General features: G+C 42.8%; 1 protein-coding gene across 3 annotated transcripts in view; it reads right to left on the reverse strand.

The window, feature by feature from the left end:
* Positions 1-19204, reverse strand: part of TJP2 (tight junction protein 2) — a 69385-nt gene that overhangs the window by 41498 nt on the left and 8683 nt on the right. For 2 of the 3 annotated variants that reach the window (XM_082074245.1, XM_082074246.1), the window contains exon 2: positions 13866-13986. The gene's annotated coding sequence lies outside the window, so the exon portion shown is untranslated. Of the gene's footprint in view, positions 1-5037; positions 5077-13865; positions 13987-19204 lie in introns of those variants that run through there. The other variant, XM_082074247.1, reaches the window with a different exon arrangement.

The raw sequence follows: 19204 nt of genomic DNA on the forward strand, positions 1-19204 counted from the left end.
ATCTTGTTATAAGGAACATTTCAAACACCTCTCAACTTATTTCAAAACTACCCATTTTCTTTAGTATCAAGACAGTAACTTTCACTTGTCTTATTCATTCCCTAAGTGTCAACCTGAGTTCACCTGCAGCTGGTCTTGCTTCTCTCGGAAGGATGCCAGCAGAACCATTTGAAACTAGAACCCTTCCTACCAAGTCAACAGTTCACATGCATGTAACATCAATGTAAGGAACTTCAGGTTTTGTTCCAACCATTATATGAAACCAAACTGACACTTCCCTGTGAAACAGTGCAATTTCCACTGAACTGCAAACTGAAATTACTCAAAGGATAAGCTGACCAGAACAAGATCAGAGGTTGACAGAAGAAATTTTATTCCTCCTTTCGCAACCATTAGCCACTTCCATAAATCACAAGGCTTTGTAAAGGATTGAGAGAGAAAAACAAGATGATGCTCTTGCATATGTGGCTAGAAGGAAATTAAACATCTCAGAATCATTAAGGTTTAGAAATGCTTCCATTAAGTTACCACCCAGAGCACAGCTCACTTTGGTAGCCACTGAAAACTCACTCTCAACCGAGATTCAGAACAGAAAGTTTTCTTCTTGTGGTTTGAACCACATAAAAGAGCATTATACACTTCAAAGACCTTCTGACACACAAAGCAGAAGCAAACCATAATGAAGTATTCTGCTTTTTTCCCATCCAAAAGAAGTTATGTATGTGCCTGTAGACAAACGGACTTTACAAAAGGTAAGAAAAATGTAATCCCATTTCAAATAATTACGATCCAAGAGTTTTAGTCCATCCTTACTGCTGCAGAAGACATTAGGAAAGCTAGTAAAGAAAGCTCGGAAAAGAACAGAAAATTCAGTCAAATTATTACAAGATACAGAGAAGTTAATGGATGAAATTTAATGAATGGAATTCTATAATTTAACACCATGGCAACGTTAAAATTAAAGTGGCATTATAATACTCTGTCAAACAAAAAGCCTCACAGAAAATGACAAAATATACTCCAGGCATTCCCATATGTCAGATTAGATTACAAGAATTTCACATGAACCAACGGGACAGCAAAGACTGATGTACCAACAGTACAGGCTTTCCACATTTTACCAGTAGTTTACCAACGGTGTCTGAGACACATGACTGAAGATTTCTCCACCTTCTTCCCCCATCTTAACCCACCCTTAAACCTTTTAAGTGCAACTGGCACTGTGCACAAATAGCTAGGGAAGCATAACTGCCAAAGGGGAATCGATTGCATAGCAGCTATTGGAAATGCCAAAAGGCATCCATCTGCAATCAACACTATGTGTTCAGAAGTCTGATCCCAGTGCTTTTGTGGCCTCATCTACTGTAACACATCCTACCAAGATAAAACACATATAATATTTGACAACTCTGTCAGCAACTGAAAAGAAGTTCCTGCCCAAGTACTGGCTCAGGAACAACAACCCTACTTTCATGCTAAACTGCAAGACTTTCAAGAAACTTCAGGTACTGGAAGATTAAAAAATACAGCCAAAATGTAGGCGTTATGTAGCCCACAGACAAAACAATGCAAGCAGAATTATACACACAGAAGTTCTGATAGGATCATCTGAGGAGCATACACACCAGTCAGCTATGCTGTCACTTCAATTGCTCTAAAGAGGTATCAGCTTGACTTTGAACAGAATAACGAAAACCACTGACCACTTCTAGTTTTCCTAAGTAATTTTTATTCCACAAATAAAGTAGCAACAAAAAGTTAACTGTTTATCATCCTGTTCTGCAATTCTTCAAAAAGCCTCTGAAACACCAGACAGAAGAATACTCAGCCCTGGCCACTAGAAGAAACTCACATTATCCCGATTTTTGCAGTACTGGAACACAGAAAGAAGAGCAATCAGTGCCAAGCGCTGACCCTGGCAGCATGCTGCTCCGTTCAGTCAATGGCCAACAATTTGCCTCTCACAGCTTTGTCTGTGGAGCCTGGAATGACAGTCTAGCTGGACATCCTGCATTCTCTCTGAAAAGCTCATACTAAGAATTATAATGGGTAAGCATCCAAAATGCTTTCTCATCACAGGCTGATAGGTGTATCAGTTTTGTAGCTGTGTAAGGAAGTTGTCAGATCACACCCAAGACGTTTTTTCTTTTTTTTTTTTTTTCCACAAGAATTATTTATCTGAAATCTAGTTTTGAAACACACACTAATATTAATGAGATCTAGAAACTCCAGCAGCAGAATATGTAAAAAGATACTGCTCTCTGATTATTTAATAGGGCACAACACAAGGCACAAACACCTGCAAAGCTGCTGACAATCATCTGCGTGTTTACTTAACTGCTGCCACTGTAGGCCTGGAAGGACCATTTTCTTCTTTATTGGATTTTTAAGTTACGGGGTAGAGATGTGTAGAGGGTTCATGAACACATCTCTCCTGCTGCTTAGTAAATTGGATGATTTATTCTCATCATGAGTAATTGCATGTATGTATTAGTTTTCACTGCACATTCCAGCTGAGATGCATTCAGGGACACAATTCTGCCTTAAGGCTGGTATTTGCAGTCTGTCGTATCAGCATGGATCACAAAAAAATTATTGGCTAGTTCTTCATTTTTATGGTAAGAAATACATTACAAATACAGATTTAAAATACAAAGTGATTTTAAGTTTATGTGCAATTTTAACACAACCGTGAATGTCACCATAATATTTTGCTCATAACCTATATACAGGTCACTCAGAAGAGAAATTCCCTGCAGCGACCAATGATATCAGCTTCCTAAGAAAATAATGCAACTTATCACTTTCTGTTAACCAAAGGACTCAAAAAATGTTTCCAATGTCAGCTGAATCTTCATTTGTGTTATATTTCTAATAATCACAAGCCGTGAAAAATTGAATTCCTAAAACCATAGCCACAAATTTTACATTATTTACATTAGGAAAACAAAGATTAAACTAGAGGTCATAGCTGTAGTAGCTCTCAGATTATTTTTCTGTCTTTTTCTACAAAATAAAGAACAAACTGTTGTCTTTATAAAAGAAACAGAATTGTGGTCTTTAGTAACTGTAATATATGGAACATAACCATTGCAGGAGCCACACCAACAATTTCTCCCTCCTTAAGTTCAGTTCACATAAGAAACACGAGCTTTCTCAGTCTCAAACAATAGGCAGGAGAAAAGATCAGCCAAAACTCTGTTTCTGCTGACAGAGAAGCTGCCACTGAATTCATAGCCAACACAGCATATTCCCATACTGCATAGACTCACAGCTGTGAAATAAAAAGCTGTATTCAAACCATTTAATTCTATTTCTTTACGTGAAAGGCATACCCAAAGACCTCATACATTCAGTAGAGACCTGTCAACCCTTACTTTTGTGGCCTTTTTTTCCTTTAAACATGCATTTTCTCCATAGAAAAGAGAAAGTTTGTGGTATAAATAGGGAAGTACAAAAAAGGGCAAAATCTTGGATCAAATCAAGCCAACAGAAGCGTCGTTGTTAACTTCAAAAGGGTAAGGATTCTACTGATATTGATAAAAGCAGGCCCAAAAAAATTGAAACAAATGGGAGGAGACTGACAGCACAATCTACCAGTACACCATTTGCTGAAATACACTACAAGGTCTCTTACTTCAGAAACCATTCCATACTCACTCTAATTTCATTTAAATTCAAGCAATAGCCATGTAAAGTGTATGTCTAAAGTATGCATCTGTAAATAAAAGCTCTACTACTACTATAGCTCACGCATGCAGAGTCAGGATTTCCATCCATCTCACGTCAACATATTTAAACCTCATCAAGGCAAGTCACCAACACACTGTCATAGATACTTACGGTTCTCTCACCAGAACCATCAGCAAATGACTACACCTACTTACTAAATGTATTCCAGCAACAGAAGTGTCAAATACAATGGAATCTGTATCAAAGAGTTTACACCGTATATTCAGAACAGATGAAAGAGACAAGTAGAAAAGATGATGAAGACAACAGAACATAAAGGGTGGAGTAAGACTGAGTTAACTCAAATCAACTGCACAACCTTTTATATTAAAAAACAACAAAACAAACAGCTCCCCCCGCCCAACAAACAAAACCCAAACCACACAATATGGAGATAATCACATAAAGGAAAGTATCCACAAGTAGTTCACTGATGGCCAATAAATACCTGTAACATGTGCAGTATGGAATATTGGCAAACACAAAAAGACTCCACACACAAAAAGGATACTTACAGTAGCAGTTATTCTCCAAGCCACAAAACTATGAAGCCCAAATAACTTATCCTTATGGCTTCCATCCACATTTTAGCAGGGGTGGGGGAGATGACTACAGATAAGTTCAGCTTACACCGCACTGCCTCTCCAGCTCCGACAGGTGCTGCCTGCTACTCCTACGTATTTGTAGCTACGTGGATTACTGCAGTTCAGCAACAGGTGCAGGAAAACACCTCTTGTCATTAAAAACTGAAGAGTCTCTAAAAGCCAAACCAACAACTAAGCAGGGGGCAGGGAGAGGGAGGGTTTTATTTTTTGAACTTGGGAGTTTGTTTCTCCACAGAAAAAGGGATATTCTTGGTTAAAACACTGACCTGCATCCTGAGCGCAACCAGTATTTAAAACATAAAATTAAGGCTTGTCTTCTGCCGTTCAAGACGTAAGAAACGAGCAGCAAGCCCACGCACCGACATGCACAAGGGAGCTGAACCCCCCTTCGCTCCTGCCTGCCAGCCTGGAGCTTCCCGCTCCGATTTCACCGAAAAAACACGGGACTTCCACCGCGCTCCGGCTCCAGCAGTGTCACCGGACAGCCCGAGGCAGCGGGACCGAACCGAGCAAACCCGAACCCCGCACCAACCGCGACCTCCCCCTCACACCAGCGGCCTCTCCGCCTGCAGGCGGGGGTCCCGGCCTGGCTCGGAGACGGCGCCGCAGCGGCCACCGGAACGTTGAGCGGGTCTGAAACGCCCGTTAACACCTGCAACTGCCACACGCAGTGCCAGACACACCCCTGCCCCCGGCCCACCTCACTGCCCCCGGCTGCTCTGCCTCCCGCCGCGGCGGGACCCGGCCGCGGGGACACTACCACGGCCGGGCCAGGGGTGCCGGTGGGCAAGCCCGGCAGGAGGAGGAGCGCGGTGAGCGAGTGGGAGGCTACCGACCTGCTCCGCCCCCCCCGCGGGCTGCCGTGGTTCGCTCCCGGCGGAGCCCTGCGTCGCTCCCATAGTAACATCGCCAGCCCCGCCGTGGGCCGCTGCCGCCCGCGGCTCCGGGCGCTAGCGGTCAGAGCCGCCAGCCCCGGGCATGCTTCTCCCCAGCCTCGGCGCCGCTGCCCGGGAAGGGCTGGACGAAACCGGTCGAGCCTCTGGCCGGCGGGAGAGGCGCGGCGGCGGGGGCGGCCGGAGCCCGTCAGGGACAAAGGCGGCACTGAGGAGCCCGCCACAGAGCGACTTTGTACTGCCGGGGCCCGGCCGCCCTCAGCCGCCAGCCAATCAAGCCTGCAAACGCCCCGGGGCGGTGGAGAAACATTTTCATTCTCCCTGGGAAGAAAAGAATTGTTATTTTCCATTTACAAAAATATTTCTTGTATTCTTGCCCTTGGCAGCGGCCAGTAGCTGCCGCCTGTCACCGGGTAAACGGCAGAGATGGGTCCATGGTCCCAGCCCGCACAGCATTTCTGGCGTGAGGCTCTTGGGCAGTATCCACTGCTGCTTTGCTGAACAGAAATGCACCGGTCATTTCTACCTTTTCTGTTCGTGTGTTTTTAGGAGGAGAGAGATTCAAAAGCACCCCACACCCAATGGCTTCCTCAATTCTGCAGCCTCAGTTGTGTTCCCCTCCCACCACCTAACAGCCCTTCCACATCAGTCTCACAGTCAACACTGCTGATTTTAATTCAGAGCCTGAATTGCTCAGTTGAGGCCATAATTACATATTTTTAAAAAGCATGTTCTTGAGGTATTCTCAAGAGCTTGCAGAAATGATGGTCGCTAAAAGCACTAAGGAGGAGAAGACTGGCAGAAGTTCAAACACACTTGTATTCAGAAATAAAGATTTCTTTCTCAGTGCTACTGTCTTCCTGAGGTTATATTATTTTGGGTGTATGAGTCAATACTTGAATCAATTCTTGGAAGGAAGAAAAAAAGAATGAGGACAAACTGTAAGGGAAGAGCTTTCTCAGGCCAGTACTTTAAAAAAAGAATGCAAACAGCATGTTACTTTGTATGGCCTACCCTCAAATTTAGAGAGAAAAATGCAGAAAAATGCCAAAGCATGAACTTAGCTCTTCTTTCATTTGGTCCCTCCTCTCAGTTTTACAAGTGAAGGTTACCATTCAACTTGTGTTTGCACACTAGCCATCTGATATATGACCAAAGTCAAGACCACTTGAAAAAAATCAGGTGTAGGGGGCCAGGCCCCTCATGCACATGAGGCACTGTGATAGCATCTGGCATCGAGAATTGGTCCATGAGATACAGTAGGACAAGACAAAACAGCTGCCACTCTGCACCACTGAGTGCTTCTGCACCTCTCTGCAAACTGGAGGCAACTTCCCAAAGATTGAGCACTGGCTGGCGACATCAGCCAACTGCATTCTCTTAACACACGTATCAAGTTCATGGCAGCATAAAGCAGAGCACCAGCCTCCTGCAGCCGTCTCCCTCCACACAGGCTCTGGCAGAAGATGCACAGCTAGCACTCCTGATCCCATCCCAGCCTGCTGGAGGGTGCAGGCAGTGCCAGTCAGAGCAATGTAAGGCTCTGCCTGTCCTGTCCAAGGCTGAAGAAGGTTACTTCTTATTCCAGATAAAAGTTGCGGTTTGGCCCAAAACCTCCTTTTGGCATGTTCCGTGACTTTATTACAGCCACAAAGTATTAACACTAACAGTGACGTTATCAGGCTATACTTTGTTGAGCTGTAGGGCAGCAAGCAAGGTTAACACAGCCAGCCTGAGCTAAGATACAGGAACTGACCACAGTTATGCAAGCAAAGTAGGCTGGTTTTCAACCACTTACCACAAATTGTCACCTGAGAATGGCTTATCAGTTAGTTTCAATTCACTTTCCAGAAACAACAGACAATCTACCTGGATAGAAAAAAAATCTACCTGGACTTCCTTAAGGCCTTTGTCGTGGCCCCCTACAACATCCTTCTCTCTAAATTAGAGAGATATACATTTGATGGACTGTTTGATGGATGAGGAATTGGCTGGACAGACATCCAGAGGGTAGTTGTCAGCAGCTAAATATCCAGATGGAGATGAGTGACAAAGGGTGACCCACAGGGGTCCATACTAGGACCAGTACTTTTTAATGTCTTCATCAGTGACATACACAGGGACTAAGTGCACCCTCAGCAAGTTTGCAGATGATACCAAGCTGAGTTGTGCAGTTGACACATGTGAGGGATAGGATGTCATCCAGAGGGACTTGGACAAGTTCGAGAAGTGCGCCCATGTGAACCTCATGAGTGGGCCCACGTGAACCTGCATCTGGGTTGGGATAACCCCCAGTACCAACACAGGCTGGGGGATTAAAGGATTGGGATTGAGAGCAGCCCTGCAGAGAAGGACTTGGGGGCACTGCTGGATAAAAGTTTGGAAATGAGCTGGCAGTGTGTGCTTGCAGCCCAGAAGGCCAGCTGTATCTTGGGCTGCATCAAAAGGAGCGTGGCCAGCAGGTCAAGGGAGGTGATTCTGCCCCTCTGCTCTGCTCTGGTGAGACCCCACCTGGAGTCCTGTGTCCAGCTCTGGAGCCCTCAGTACAGCAAAGACATGGAACTGTTGGAGAGGGGCCAGAGGAGCCACAAAAATGATCAGAGGGGTGGAACAGCTCTGCCGTGAGAAGGGTCCAGGAGACCTTATTGCGGCCTCTCAAAGCTTAGAAGGGGCCTATAAGAAAGATGGGGACAGACCTTTTAGCAGGGTCTGTAGTGATAAAACAAGGGTTAATGGCTTTAAACTAAAAAAGAAGAGATTCAGGCTAGATACGAGGAAGAAATTTTTTACAATGCGGGTGGTAAAACACTGAACAGGTTTCCCAGAGAGGTGGCAGATGCCCCACCCCTGGAAACATTCCAGGCCAGGCTGGACAGGACTCTGAGCAACCTGGTCTAGTTGAAAATGTCCCTGCTCATTGCAGGGGGGTTGGATTACATGACTTTTGAAGGTCCCTTCCAATTCAAACTCTTCTATGATTCTATTAAAACAATCCTTTTGGGCTCATCGAAACATCTCCCATGTTTGTTCTTAAAATTTCTCACTTGTAAGAGGACACATAACTTTTCCTGCTTTCTTATTTTTTTTTTCCTCAAACCAAACAGCCACTTTGCCATGATGGACAGATAAATCATCCTATACTAGTCCGAAAATGTGAGCAGTAAGTGACCTCTAGTGCTCATGCTCACTCTGGAGCTTGGCCAAGTGCCCAGATGCCCATACTGATGGCATAACTATCAACATTATCACAACTTACAAGTTACTTATCCTGAAATCAACTTCATAGAACTGACTTTCATGCCTTCCTGGATATTTTCTGCCCTTTGATCATGCTATCATCCCACAGGTGAATACGTAGGTAGGACTTATCAGGGGAAGATGATGCCACCTTAACCAAAAATGGAAGGACACAAGATTAGCAGTGTAGTAAGTGACAAGAGCTGCAGGAACTCCTCCAGCACAAGTTCCTACCTCCTGTGGCAGGAAAAGGGGAACAGATACTCAAAGCACCCAATTCATGTAGGAGTGATTCCACTGGAGAACAGCATTCCCATTCTCTTTCTTTGTAAGATGGAAGAAAACAAAACCAAACCCTTAAACTGCAGCTCAAAGCAGCACATATTTAAGTGTATAATTAGGCATAACTTCTCCTGACTCAGCTTCTCTTAAACACCACAAGACGCTACACCGTGGATCACAAGTGGATCACTACACAGAATATCTACAAACTAGCCAGAACTGACCTAGGATAGCCACACCAGCAGAAGAGGGGCAGGAGACCCAGAAAAACAGTCTGTTCCATCTGTGCAGATCTTTGCACACTTAAGAATGTTGGGAGACATGGCTGCCTGCACTTTTCACTCATTGTCTCACTTTGAAACAGGAGATGCAGGTACAATTGTAATCAGTCCTAGAAGGGATACTGCATCATGAAGCGTAAAGGCTGGGTACCAACACCATGTCAAAATTACATGAACTGGGTTATAAATGTGCAGCTCTGTCTTCTGCAGTGTTTACAACCAGCTATTCTACATGTGCAATGACTGTACAAAGCACTATCATGTGCAGGGGATTTCACAAAATGCTATGTAGGTGTGGAGAGATTTTAAAATTAACTTCCATGGAAAGAGTAATTGGTATTAACTCTATGAGAAACATGCAAATAACTTCTAGTGACCACATTTCCCATTGAGATTTTCGGTTTAAGCAATGAAGGCAGACATTCTTCGCCTACAATCAGATTGAATCTGTGGTCTGTGTAGTACTAATTTAGAGATCACTTGCTGTAGCTTGAGTCATGCAAAACCTAGGATGCATTCCATAAATTATCTAATGCTCCAGTGAATTAAGCAGTTGTGCTGCTTCCAGCATCAGCAGAGGGAACACCCATTTAACACTACACTACAGGATGCAAATTTAAAATGAGCAGCTGCCTCTCACCATTACTCCTGCCAACCAAGTAAGGCTATTCAGCAACTTTCCCTGCAGTGACCAAGCTTAGTGTCCATGTTGTGATTCAGGTTCTCTCTGCCTCCTCTCACCACCAAGCCTTTTAACTGGCCCTTCTGACAATCAGGGGTTTTTTTGTTTGGGTTTTTTTTGTTTGTGTTTGTTTGTTTTTGAATGTTGGAGTTCAATGCTTAGTAGGGCTGCTAGACAGTACGGCAAATGGGCAACCTACTTGAAGAAATGAGAACTGATTTCAGCAAGAGATATTGGAAGTGCAGGCTGCTAGCCCAGTTGTTGAACAGTCTGAACAGATATGTCAGCTTTGCTTTTGTTTTTAAGCAAGTGTTCATGATCCTCTGATGAAAGGTACTGTAGAAGTTTCTAAAAATACAATGCCGCCAAACAGCCTTTCCCCCTTCCCTTCCAGGCAATCTCTTTAGACTGCTATTTGTCACCAGCCTGAAAAATCACACAAATCAGTCAGCCCAGTCCTACTTAAATAATTCATAAATCCAATTACATCTACTTCTTTATATAGTAAGCTTGGCCCTAACAGATTCAGCCTTCAGGATTAGAAGATGTGTAGGTAGCTGACCTCTGACTCTTGTTGAATTGCTCAGGAGCCACATGTGGTTCAAACACACAGCTCTACACTGGCATTAAGTCACATGCATAGCGCACTTAATCCTAGTCTCTATCTTGAGGGGACTAGAGAAGCCACATATACTATCTGGGTACTTGTTAACATATGTAGAAGTAAATTCAATGGATGGCCACGAAGGTGGAGCGGGCTGAAGCACCAGTTCTGCAGAAGGAGGCTGTAGCAGCTGGGCTTGTTTAGTCTGGAGGAAGGATGGCTCTGGGACACCTAACAGCAGCCCACTGGTGCTGATGAGAGGAAGTCAGAGGAGATGCAGCCAGGCTCTTAACAGTGGTGCATGGTGCGAGGACAGGAGATGATGGGCAAAAGTTCAAACGAGAAGTTCGGAGGGATATAAACAGAAAATTTTTTCCCCCATGAGGGCAGCCAAGCTGTGGACCCAAGGCACAGAGAGGTTGTACCATATCCGTCCTTGGAGGTTTTCCAACCCCAACCAGGTAAGGCCCCATGCCGCCTGTTCTGATCTCACAGCTGACCCTGCTTTAGGCAAGGGGTTGGGCTAGTAACCTCTAGAGGTGCCAGGGAAGTTTCTCTGCCCTAGATCTCTATTCCCTAACAGGGGTTCCCTTTACTTGAACTAGCTTATTATTCCTGGGTCACTGCATGACTCAAGTGCCAGCTTAAAGCAGAGTGATGTGTTCACTAACCTGACCCTTGTCTCCACTTTCAAAGTACAGCTTGTGATTATGCAGCATAAAGATTTTGGCATGTAGCAAATATACTGGACCCTGCAAGCTATCTCTGGTCTAGTGTAGGGATGCACAACTGTACACACTTTCCATGTTTCAAAGTAGCAATTCTAAGGCTGTTATTTTAGTAAGCATGGATGTCCCTAGAAGAAACACAGAGCCCAACATAAACAGCATCCCATACTTTATACATACTTTTTCTGGGGTACTCAACAGTACAAAATCCACTGTGGCTTACCTGGCCACCTATTTTGATGTTCTCATGGTACACATATATATATATATATATATATGTATGTATTTTTTTTTAGCTTAGACATACAGATTTACATAGACACTTCAAATCAGCAAAATTTAAAGCATGTAGATAAATATTTAGAGCACAAAGCAGTACTGTTCTAAGCCAATTAAAAAAACCACTGTGACAAACTGTTATATGCTGAACAAATAGGAACAGCACTGGAGATATTAACAGTATGAAATACAGTAACACAGTATTTTTCTCAAAAGTTTTGAAATATTAGTCATCAGTTATACTAGATCTCACAAGTTTATTCTGCTAAAAAAAGGCATAAGAGTGCTTGGTTTTGACATTTCTTTGCAAAGAATGCGACTTAGAAAATATAGATGCACAGCACTTTTCACAGGGTAGATAAAAAGCAGCATGAGAATACACAAAGATGTTTTATAACAGTCAATAAAAAAGGATAGTGCGGAGAATAAAGAAATACATTTTATTTATTCTAAACACATTTTCATCTGTGCAATCTTTTAAACTACACTGCAGCGTCTTGGAAATTACACTGGCAAGTAAGGCAAGCAAATGAAACAGTGTGACCTACTGCTAGAGAGTGAAACAGGGACTTAACAGTGACTCTACCTGGACACACACACACCCCACAACCCTACGGATTATGCAAATTGAAGCAACTTTATTTGACATAAGCACTTTGACCGCTATTAATTTAGGAAGCTACAAAAGCTAGTACTGTTATTCTAAAGAATGAAATAAGTAGTTTAAACAGATCCAAACCACACAAGTGTGTACTGTATTTCTCCCCAAACATCACACATATAAACATGTGAAAGGAAATCTCTTCCCCACCCCCAATGAATTCATTTTAAACAGAAGGCACCGCATTGAGCACATTCTGTTTGAACATTCATTTTGCTTACATCTCATTTCCTTCCTCTCTTCTCCATGCTTCTTGACTACTCCTTGCAAGGCTGTGAAACAATCCTCTGCTTTCAGCAGTTTATCTGCCTTCCCTCACTAGAAGCCAAGCCCTACAACATGAAAAACTTTACCATGGTAATCAACTCTTATGGCTCAAACTAATTAAGACAACACAGTAAAGAAAACAAAGATCTCATTCTCATGGAGATCGTTATTAAGAACAAGCAAAATAATATGCAGAATGCACAAGACCTAACATACACAAAACCTTCCTGTTAATTTTTTTCTGATACAGAGATTAATTTAAAGAACAAAGCTCCAGACAGCAGTTCTTCAGCCAAGTTAGTCTTCTAGAGCACTAAAACTGTGCTTCAAAGCTCTGCCTCTCCCCATCCTATTTATACTGGCAAACCTCCTGCTGACGGGCTCATTAAGAAACAAAGCAGTTCTGCAGCACTATTCAGTAACAGCAAGGTACCAGCTAGGGTACTATGCTCGTTTTTGGGTGCTGCTCTTTGGGAAGGACCAAAATGAGCTGGTGAGTGTCCAACGGAGAACAGTGAGAACAATCGTCATGGAGAAACAAGATGGACACAGCCATGCAAGTCATCCACTTGCCAGTTCCACAGCTCCTGGGAGCCCACAGGCAAAGTGGCTGGATGCAGCTTCTGAGACATCTTTTTCTAGTGGATACATGGTTCTGGAGTTTCTTCTGCTAAGAGCTGGGCTTCCAAGTATCCACATTCCCTGGTGAAAGGCTTGCATACCACACCAGATTCTTAACAGCTTTTTCTATTATGAGGAAAATGCTAGATCTGCTTGAGACCTCAACTGGGACATTTCTGCCTAGCTATGCTTCACTGATATTCTCATATCATCTTTTCCCCCACACACTGCCCTAAGTGAATGGGTCTTGCTTGTTATTTTATAAAATGCTGACTTTTTTTTTCCCCCTTTTCCCTTTTTTCCTTTTTTTTTTCCCCCCTTTTTTTCCCCTTTAGAGTCTTATTACCTAGCATCCTCTCCCATCACTCCCAGAACATTAAACTAACAGATAAGTAGATTCATTTAAGTACATCACAAACTAAAAATAAAGGACAACTCATACCCACATTTCCAAGTAAATTACTAAAGCAGCAACAGCTATTCATATCTCAAGAATGAAAGATAAGTCAATTATGGTTTTGCAACAGACCAGCATAAAAGCCCTTTGCTCTCTTAAAATTGTTATCTATAAATGACTTACAAAAACAAGCCAAACATGTTTGATCAAGACATAAAACTAAGGACGCATTTTATATTCTCTCTGGAAGCACTTGAGAAAAGGTTTCAAAAGCGAGGTTAAGATGCCAAAAGGATTATATTTACCTTAATGATGTACTATAATAAAATATGCAGCAAAACAACTCTCCCTGTGTGTGGCTATTCTGTTTCCCAGGACTCCACTGAGTCCAGCTTTCAGAAAATGCGCATGTGCTCATTCTAGGTTACTTCAGGAATCCAAAAGAACAGGTTCAGATTTCAACATATTACTCTACTAAATACAGTTTCTTAAAACCTCTTAAAATCATAGCTAAAAGAACAAACATTACAGTTAGCACATGACGAGAATCCATAATTTTAAACCAATGGCCACTTCTGTTACAACATCACTAGTACCTTGTGAGGAATGACAGATTTTGAGCGTCTCTGTCTACTCGCTGCGAGATGCTTTGGGCTCGACGTATGGCTGTGCTCCCAGTCCCACTCACAAGGAGATGGCAGTGCACTACTTCGCTCCCTGAAAAACAAAGTTTCATTTGAGTCATGTATAATCACAAAAGAGTTACTACGAAACCTGCGACACTGAAGTCACAGTATCACAGTATGTTTGGGATTGGAAGGGACCTCAAAAGATCATCCAGTGCAATCCCCCTGCTGGAGCATGAACACCTAGGTGAGGTCACACAGGAACACGTCCAGGCGGGTTTTGAATATCTCCAGAGAAGGAGACTCGACAATCTCCCTGGGCAGCCTGTTCCAGTGCTCTGTCACCCTCACTGAGAAGAAGTTTATTCTCAAGTTTAAGTGGAACCTCTTGTGTTCCAGCTTGATCCCATTACCCCTTAGTCTCCTCTTCTCCAAACTAAAGAGACCCAGCTCCCTCAGCCTTTCCTCATAAGGGAGGTGCTCCACTCCCTTCATCATCTTTGTTGCCCTACGCTGGACTCTCTCCAGCAGTTCCCTGTCCTTCTTGAACTGAGGGGCCCAGAACTGGACACAATATTCTAGATGGGGTCTCACCAGGGTGGAGTAGAGGGGAAGGAGGACCTCTCTCGATCTACTAACCACCCCCCTTCTAATACACCCAAGGATGCCGTTGGCCTTCCTGGCCACAAGGGCACAGTGCTGGCTCATGGTCATCCTGTTGTCCACCAGGACCCCAGGTCCCTTTCCCCTACACTGCTCTCTAATATGCAATCTCCCAACCTAGACTGGAACCTAGGGTTGTTCCTGCCCAGATGCAGGACTCTACACTTGCCCTTGTTAGATTTCATCAGGTTATTCCCCACCCAACTCTCCAGCCTGTCCAGATCCTGCTGGATGGCAGCACAGCCTTCTGGCGTGTCAGCCACTCCTCTCAGCTTGGTGTCATCAGCAAACTTGCTGATAGTACACTCAATTCCCTCGTCCAAATCGTTAATGAATATATTGAACAATATTGGCCCCAGTACTGACCCCTGAGGCACTCCACTAAATACTGGCCTCCAACTAGACTCCGCACCATTGACTACCACTCTCTGGCTTCTATCCTTAAGCCAGTTTGCAACCCACCTCACTACTCTATTGTCTAGACCACACCTCCTCAACTTAGCTGTGAGGATGCTGTGGGAGACTGTGTCAAAGGCTTTACTGAAGTCAAGGTAGACCACATCCACCGCTCTGCCATCATCCATCCACCTTGTTACATTCTCATAAAAGGCTATGAGGTTGGTCAAGCATGACTTACCCTTGGTAAAGCCATGCTGACTGCCCCTAATAACCCTCTTATCCTTGATATGCCTTGAGATGGCACCAACGATAAGCTGTTCCATTACTTTCCCAGGGACAGAGGTGAGGCTGACCGGTCTATAATTACCCGGGTCCTCCTTCTTGCCCTTTTTGAAGACTGGAGTGACGTTTGCTTTCCTCCAATCCTCGGGCACCTCTCCCGTGAGATAGAGAGGATATAAAATATATTTCACTGGTTTGCCAGGGTTCGGCTTCCCTGGCAGCCAAGTGGGAACAGCAGTTGAATAAAGGAGATGCTCAGCAGTATTTGCTCTTGCAGCAATGCTTCAGACTTCAGTTCGAGCACTGTGCCTCCTCAGGCATCCACACCTGCCTGGGCAGAAGGCAACAATGACTTTTCTTTCGCAAACGAAATAGGGTACAGATAGGAAATATGCTTATAGTCCCTCTGTTGCACGGGTCCTCTCCACAAGGCAACTGGGCGTTTTAATTTATTCTTAGTTGGACAGCTTAGCTTGTACAAGAGTGTTGTACGAAGTTAAGCCAGTAAGAACACTGTATCTTGAGCACAGCCTCCCTAAAAACAATCACGTATATGTGCTCCAGTGATGTCAACTGGTAACGTAACAACTCGAGTTGCCGAATGACACGAAAAAAATATTTCCAATATAATGTGCTACATCTTCACCTGCAACATGCCTCTGCTACCCCCTTCTGCAAAGGCAGAAAGTTAGCTTCCATTCAGCATCCCTGTCAGAGTTCTCCTCTTCTCCCCCACCCCTTGTCCTAGCCTTTGATTTTCCTGTGTAGGAAATCAGAAAATTAATGGCTTAACTAAGATGAAGCAGAAACTTTTGACAGAAATAGAAACAGAAGCCAGTGGTTAGGGTTTGTTTGTTTGTTGGGTTTTGTTTTTAGAAGAAAGCCAACACACATCCTGATTATCTTAACTCCTCTGAAAGAGCATCTTTCCAAAGTGTTCCATCTTTAAAGGATATAGCCAGACTTCCCTAGCAGAGTATCTTATCCATACTGTAATGGTTTGTTTGTTTGTTCGTTCATTTTCCTCACCAATGTATATTAATTCTGCTTAATGCTCCATTAGCCATTTCTAGAGAGCAAGAGAGCCATAAGAAACAGATACTGAACGAATTCTGCAGAACTTTCCCAATTATCTACAAGTATACCCCACATTTTATGGATCGTGTCTTGTGTCTGGCACCCACCTTTTCTTGGGCACAATCATAATGAGGACCTAGGTTCAAAAAAGCAACTTTAAAACTGCTAAGATATTTTAAAGATACATATGGTCTCAGATTAACTTCTTAAAAACTTCAAAAATGCAAACACCTGCCAGACATTACATTGTGAAACTATAATAGAAGGTCTTTTTCCCTCTCTGCTGATTATTACTTCCAGAAAGATGCTCTTATGCTGAAACAGTTGTTTTGGATCAAGGCATGACTTCTGAAGTTACAGAACAAAAGGATGCTTAATATGAGTTTACTGTGCTGTGCATTATGAACAAACATCAGCTTTATTGTTCCAGGTTGTGCACAGAATACTATTCTAGAGGCTGCAAGAAAGTTACACAAGGAAGCTAAACCCAAACTACCACTGCTGTCATCATTTTGCCTCTGCATCAAGATGCCAAAAGTAATAAAAACAGATCTGTCACAGAAAACGCATCACTACTCCAAGCCAAAATGGAGGTAGAAAAACATGTTTTATAATGCCTTTGATATGGAAATGTAAATGAATGCCCTGGCAAAACAACGTAATTGCCCTTCCTGCTTTATTTCACACCTTAGTCTGGTTTTTAGATCAGGATTTTCACAACTTTCAAGTGATGGCACTGGAGCTGGCATCACACTCCAATGCTATTTTTCTTTTAATTTTAGGAGATGATTAAGTTAAAGGAGGTATTTGAATTAGGCATGCACCTGAATTTGTGCAGTGGTGAGATGACACAGGAGGACCTCTATATCCCATGTTCCGCATTGTGTTTTGGGAACTGTCTCCTTATGTCTGTTACTTTTTTCTTTCCCCCTATACACAATCACACTTCTAAAACACCTTTTCCCTATGAACATGACAGGGTATCTCTAGAAGGTGAGTGACAGATGATATTAGCAATTCATTTGCCTATTCCAGTTGTACAGAATTAGCGGTCTGCAGCTAAAAAAAAAAAAAAAAGAACAGCTCTTTTTTTCTTCAACTCACAGTTCAATTTGCTGCAATTGCTGGTTACCAGCCTTTAGTTCCCAAACAGATTTAATGAAAACATAAAAGTGATCCCTATTACAGTCCAATGACAACAGCTTTTCTGCTTTTGAGAAACTGTTGGAATGGCAAATCCAAACATAATCCAAATACATCCTAACCAGTTTGGAATTCCAAGTGCGTATAACAATTGCATGAACTAAACCTCTCCCTGAAAGTAGGGAGATACCAAATCAAGTATGCTGGAAGCAAACACAAATATTAACAGGGTAGTGTCTTTTGCACTTTGACACTGACTAGCACTCAGTAGTAGATTAAAGCCAAGCAGTCACAGTTATGAAACAAAAAATAATGGATACTGAAGTTAGCAAGTTTAATTTTCAGATGGCTTGTTTCAAGCTGTGACTCTGGCCAAACAAGTCTACTTGAAAGCAAAGGGGAATTCTGGAGGAATGTACCATTACTTTCCAATACAATTCCTCAAACTATCAAGTTTTATCAACATGTAAAGAGTTGCTGCAAAATGCAAAGAGACTGGCATGTAGGTAACTTACATGAAACAATCAAAGGAAGTCACAGTCCAGGACACTCCACTGTCATGTGTCCAAATACATTGTCCCAAGAACCCCTTTTACTGGGCAGATTTTTAACAAAAAGCCCTACAAGCGCTTATTAATACAATACCAGAAGCTCAGGGCAAACTTGAAGAATACTTGTGTAGAAAAGAGGCTGGAAGCTGTTGGCTTCAGCATATATTCTAGACTGGTTTTTGTGGTTTTGGTGATGCAACTAGAAAAAAGATCATATTGTGCACTGTATTTTAATGGCTTTTACTGTTGCTACCACCATTAGAGGAAGTGCTCTTGTGGAAAAATTATAGGATAAATATGAGTTCAGTCACAGCCAAATAGTCACAGTTTTACTCCAAGCTTTTCTTTGAAGTCTTGCTTACAGAAAACTATTCCAAACCAGTACATATTAATTGCTCTTGAGCAAAAGCTTCTCACTTTTTGCACTCCTCTGCAACGTCTGAAACAGAGTGACAGCATTCTAATGTACAGCAAAACTAGGAGAGCCTAGAAGGGCTTGTGAAGACACCCGTCCATTGATGCCACTCATGTAGGGAAAGGTGGGAGAGAATGACAATCCCCTCTCACAGAAAACATACATTTTTGAAGGAAACAGTCATAAAAATTTTCTGAAGCCTAGTACTTGTGTGGTACAAGAACGAACTCTGGATAGTCTTTAACAAAACCAGAATGCTCAGTATTTCACATTTAACATTAATAGCCCTAATTGACTCCTCTTTTATAACTAAAACTTTCCTTCAAGGAAATGGTATTTCTAAGTATGATGAACTCTTGCTTCCCAGCAGAGAAGGAAAGTTGCACACATAGAGAAAAGTGTTTTCCTTTTCCACTTTTAGCAGCTGCTAGTTCTCTCATGGACAAAACTAAAATATGTATATCTTCAAATGGGGGAGGGGGAGCGCATACATACAAACATCAGCTTAGTAGTAAGTAATAAACACAAAGCCACCATTTAATTTTCATTCTGCTGAGTATGCACCTGTTTAGCCTTTCTGTTCTTCAGCAAACGCCTGATTTAGAAATAATACCTTATCCTACTTATTGTACTAGCAAAGGACAAGAAGTACACAGAAATCTCTAATGAAACAAAGTTTAACTACACTACAGAAGATACACCATTTGGAAAGTACAAAGAAAGATTAACAAGTTTTAAAATTGTATGATTCAAGGTAAGCACAGGCTTTTCCACAGTTG

This window comes from Streptopelia decaocto, assembly GCF_964273445.1.
Source record: "Streptopelia decaocto genome assembly, chromosome: Z".
Classification (NCBI taxonomy): domain Eukaryota; kingdom Metazoa; phylum Chordata; class Aves; order Columbiformes; family Columbidae; genus Streptopelia; species Streptopelia decaocto.